Here is a 6,133-nt window from a genome sequence, read left to right as displayed (position 1 = left end):
GGAGTTGGGAGTCCGTTCAGTTTGGGTAAATGTGAATATCCAGAGCGACACAAATTAAGTAGACTCCGCCATTGAACATTGAAAACCTCTACTAATACCATTTGAACGACACAAATGATGAAGACGACCCTTCTTCAACATTTCTAGGCTCCGCGTTAAGACTACTTTCTTAATATCAACCATGCCGTCCTGACTATTTTACAACAGCTACAGAATGGATACGAAACGGACCCTATTTCTTCAAGAGAAATGTGTGTCGTGTAGATATATGTGGTCGTCAAGATTTTACTAACCCGATCATGTGACATATTTTCAACATCACCACTGCTTTTAACTGTCACCATTTAGAAAATACCAAAATAATGGCAACCAACCAAAGTTGACCGGGCTTTGAAAGTCTGAACTTTAAAAATCCAAAAAGGTTCCTATAATGGAGATCTGACTTTGTGGGGTTTGGAATCCAACAAAAAAAAAATGAAACCCGGACTTCAATAGAGGCACCTTTACTTTGGAGGTCTTTGCCAATTATGTTTTCAACTATTACATACTAAAATCAGGATGTTCCAAACCCTAGAAGATAGTAAGCGTACTTTTAAGACTAGAGTTAACTAAGAGCAATGCTCATGAACATGCCCAAGTATTATTTTAAACTAGAACAAGCTCTCGAGAGCATAGCCTCCTTGTCTGTTAGGGATATGCCTGGCCTACAAACTCTTTAGTCGTTGTGCATCTTCTGATTGTTAACTACCCATTTACCTTCAATATTCCAACGTTGTCCGTCTCTTCTGGAAAAATCCAGGTTCTGTAAGATTTTCGGGACCCGGAACTGAAATTTCCCAAGATTTTCGATCACAGTCCCTCCATCGAGAAAGCATGCATACCCTGAAATCTTCAAGGAAGCGTCTTATCGCATCGTAAACCAAGTTAAAAATATTCTCGTCCATTAAGTTTCCTTCCCCCATTATTCTCCTCAATGCATTCACGTTTCCTTGAAGTCATCAAGACTCATATTTTAATAAAACAATAAATTACGCATATATTTTTCTTCCTCCTTCTCAACTTTAACAGTCATCGAAACGTGAGCGCATATATGAAAATATATAGCAATTTGAGCAGCATAAGTAGAAAATAAAATATATTGTGAGGGTGAAATGCATTAACATAATTTAACCATTGCTGAATGACCCTTATGCGGTCGTGTGTTTGGTAAGTTAGTCGTTGTATACGATCGGACGTTTATTGCAGTGTGATGGGTTTCATGAATGGTTGATTAAAAATTAAATCAACTCAATTGAAAAATGAATTGTAGATTGGAACTGGTTGTAGTAATAATAATATAAATAATAATAATTTTATGTACACACTCGTGTTTTTTATAATTTAAAATAAATTTAATTTAAATGAAGTGGCGAGAGTGAGATTTATTACAAAATTATGGAAAAATAATATATATTTTTGTTCCTATTTGGTTACCCAAAAAAGGTTTAAAGTATAAATTTATTTTGGAAAAATGAAATTTAATTAAAATATTTTGTGATTTAAGGGATTTTTTTGGGTATTATTGGGAATTTTATACAAATGGCGTTCATCTAAAAATGGTATATCTATCAATTCCTTTTCGAAAATACCCCAGAGTTAGTAACACAACTCTGAATATCAAAGATTCATCCTTAGAGACACGTCATAACGATTTATATGCATTCATAGATAATAGCATCTTAACGATGTCAAATCACCTCCATATGACGGAATAGTCATCATTATGTCGTAATGTTGAATGCCTTCTCGATCGACACAAATGAAGTTGGGACTGCCACGGAGTTTTTAAGGCCCCGCTTAATCTTTTGATATTTATTGACCATCATCCGAAAATTTTGATTTTTAACTGCCTAAATGGCGCAAAGGCAAAGATTCAAAGGTATCAACAAGGAATTGTATGACGTCTTAATTTAGAAGCAGTTATGCCACAAGGAGACGACCTGAATTTGGCAGTTATCTATTTGGTGTTAATAAAAGAGTCTTTCACAAGGCAAAAGTCGAAGCCGACCTTCTGTCTTAAAATTTTTTATTTCAAAGATATGTCGAAAGATTGCCGACTAATTACCAAATATGAATTGGCTCCGACCTCGCTACAAGAGAAAAGGCGTCCCTGTGCTTTAAATGCAATATACGTAACGATATTGAAGTCGAATGCAGTTAGATGTCTAAACTGAGAATTTGGACAAATTTTATGATTCGGCCAGAAATAAAGACAGATGGAAAGCTTTTATAGCAACATAGGTTTCAAGTCAAAGCCTCCTTCATTTATATATGCTTCCAGTAAATCTAAGTTGTAACAACTTTAATTACTTCATTTCTTAAATTTGTTTTTAAGCGTAAATGCTAAAAACAGGACACAGCTGAAATACAAATGCTAAAAGCAGGACCTATCCGTTTACCCTGGCTTCATTTGTGTCACTCGGAATTTACAAAGTAATTATATTTTATGTCACCCTGGATAGATTTCACTTTGAACTCAAATTCTCATTAAATATTTAAACAAATACTTAACTTAACCATAAAACAAGTCCATTTCACACATTTCCTAACATTCTGATTATTTGCATAATAAGTGATTGCTTTCGTGACCCATAATCGACAAGTTGTGAATTTTTTAAAATGAAATAATTGCAAAATTGCGTGCGAGTGACATTTCAAAGCAAGTCACAACTATTAGCAAATTAAATGTCACAATCGACTAATAGACAATGAAATTTGATATATGTAGATGCGGCAGCAATTATAATATGTTTACAAATTGAAATTATATTCAATAAAGGCTTTAATTCAGATCTGATAAGAAGTTTATTGTAGTTGAATCTGAGCTGGACAGTTTTTGTTAAGGAGATTTACAAATCAGTATAATTAAGAACTTCCTTATGGATTTAAGATTGATGTTTATTATTTGAAGTTAGAAAACAAACTAAAATATTCATAACAAGGGGTCAGCAACTATATAAGGGGAAAATCAACTAATTTTAGCTGCAAATACAATTCGAATATTAAATGACAGTTGAAATTTTCTCAGCAGTTTCAAGTGTTATTCAGCCTCAATTTGGTAAATGGATGTAATATGGACGAAATTTAGGTCAAGATTCATTGCACCCTGACAACTTACTCCCACATACTTCATAGATACCAGTCATTATTGTCAAAAATCACACAAAAAGTACAGAACTGTAAATCACAAAGACAATACCAAAGAAAATATTTCATTGCCTTATTTCCAATGTTTAACAACTCAAAAAACCAACAGCCAGTGTAAATCAATTAAAATATCTCGAAACGAGGCATTATTATACACAGCTAGTGGATTTTTATGATGAATATATAAAAATGGATACGAGTAAGTAAATAAACATTAAACAACATTGGTAGCCAAACAGCAAATAACATCAATTGCATTCAATTTACCAATGGTTGACTTTATTTCATGTCATTCATATTTATAAATATCGCTTTGCCAAATATTGTACATGAATAAATATTGAATTATTAAAAACTTTTAACATGATACTGAATAAAACATGTACGACAATTTCATTCTTTTTTTGTTATTCCTGCAATGTTTACAGTTTCAACTCTATGCACGCGAGACAGTTTCCTTTATTTTTATATACATTTTGTAACATTTTAATGTGAATTGGGACACATGTTGCAACGAAAGAAGGAAAAAATAGTACCTAAAATTTACATTCATGGATGGAATTTTTTCAACTCCAAACTCTGCACCCTCATGTTATGTGATACGATGCAAAAATAAAAAGGACAGATTTTTTGGATAGATAAATGATCGTGAATAATTTTTATTCTTCAGTTTGCGAGGGATTTTGGGGAATTTTATTAGCAAGGAATTTAGAATTTATGACTGTTTGACTGCAGGAATTGGGAATATTTGCGGAATTTCTACTAAGCGCTCTAAGTGACAATGAGGATACTCATCTAAATTAGCGATACTAGATAGATAGATAGATAGTTACCTTAAGGTATTAGAGCTGATAATAGTGGTAATTCTACTATATATATAACGAATTTTGTATCATTCATGGAGTCAAGTCAATTAGACTTGTCAGTGCCGCTCATAACGGTCAATTACTAGCGGCAGAAACTTCAAAATCTACATGATTGAGGTTACCTAAATCTCTTGAATTTTGTATGTCGAGTCGACTTAATTCAAAGTAGACTTAGAGCTCTGGTTCTAAAGTAGAACATCAATTTTTTAACATACTTAAGAGCATGATTCTTGTCTGTTCGGGACATTTATCTACAACACCTAAATATATATTTGCGGACCAAAAGATTTCCATAAAACATGTATTTTAGATGTTCAGACCAGATTCAAATCTCCACATGATATGCTTCATAAGAACAAAAACAGTTTAACAAGTGAGATTCCACCAGATCTCCTACTCAAACCTACTCTAATAGTTTAAAGTGAGATCAGAACTACATTCTTCTTTGATGTCATCATGTCTGTAAACTCCAAATAGAAACCAAATGAAAACGGAATCGGGAAAAATGTAACTTACTTTACTTACTTGGCGAAGGCGCACGGGGGCCCATTGCCGCATTTAGAATTTGTCGAAAGCTGGATCCATCTTTAGATAACTTCTGCCAGTTTCTAATTCCCAGTACTTTTGCATCGTTGCTCACACAGCAATCCCATGAGCTTTTTGGTCTACCTCAAGATCTCTTTCCATCCAGAAAGTTACCAGTTGGAAAAATGTAAGTCAGTGTTTATTTGCCATTCCGAATGAAACCACTCTTCTATTAACGACTCGTGAAAAATGGAAATATATCCCTAAAGCCAAATTACCCCTTCGATCAAAAATCTGATCCCAGACCGAAGTGACTGTGACTTCTGGTGTTGAACAACTGGTGTTGGATTCGATTTTGGACCGACTTGACTCTAACATGGTGTCGGATTTATACATGTCATGCCAGAGTCATGCTGGTCTGGTGTCGAATTTAGGATCGATTAACCAACTTGTGTTACACAAAATATAGCTGCCATTGCATACATCACTGTGTTATTGATATTCCTCAAATAAAATGGGGGAAGTAACTCAAAATATTAATTATTCATCAAACAATCCCCTTTACTCTTCATGTTCGCCAGTCGTTAGAGCATAAACTACCAAAAAAATGCGTCATTTTATCATTCCAAACCACTTTATTCATCGTAACTAATCTCTTTTTTTCTGATATAGCTATAAATTTCAATCCTTTTAACTGTGCTTTTAGACAGACAATCTGTTTCAGTCACTAGATGTTATCAGTAGCATCATAATCATCATCACTAACAACATACATCCCATAAACATACGTATGAATGTCTACCCCAATTTAAATGTTAGCGATTCAATGCATGAGAAAAAATCAGCTATTGACAATCAAATTTATCAAACAAATTGCTTTTTTTCGATCATTGAGCTTCTATCTATCCAATTTCTGTTCACATTTATTCATCCAATCAGTTTGAGATTTTTTTTTTCTATGTCCTTTACTTCCACTTTCTGCAGCCACCATATCTTTTTTGTACTCATACATGTGCTTAATTTAATTGACCATTTTATGAGATTTAAAAATAACATTTCGTGTCAATGCACAGGATAGTAATTGAGATTTTTTTTTATAGATAGATCTTGGCAAGCATTAAACTGACACAATTGGTTTTGTCACATTTCTGTCAATTGAATTTAGATGAGAAGTCAGAGAATTGGCAATAAAAGTTGTTTGTGCTATTTGAATGACCTTGATGAGAACATCTCTTATTGATGATGATACTTAAAGTATATCCTTTTAGCTAATAAAGTTTAGTTAGCTTCTATGACCTAGCACTAAGACTGTAATGGTCATTTTGCTCCTTCTTGTGAAATTTTCAAGATTGTGCAATCACAAGTTCAAAGTAAACATAATTGTGGAAGTGTGCAGAACATTTTCATCAATGATTGATGATTATGAGACTTCAATGATTGTCTTTAATTCTTCTATTCATGTTATTTTTTACTAGTTTGTTTTTCTGATGATGCAACCATTTTTTTTCAATGCCATAGATCTTAAATGTCACACCCGAGCGGTAACTATGAACTAA

The sequence above is a fragment of the Chironomus tepperi genome, unplaced genomic scaffold (genome assembly GCF_022539635.2).
Source record: "Chironomus tepperi strain 1889 unplaced genomic scaffold, CSIRO-AGI_Ctep_v1 contig_386, whole genome shotgun sequence".
Classification (NCBI taxonomy): domain Eukaryota; kingdom Metazoa; phylum Arthropoda; class Insecta; order Diptera; family Chironomidae; genus Chironomus; species Chironomus tepperi.
Note: the sequence above shows the minus strand (reverse complement) of the source record.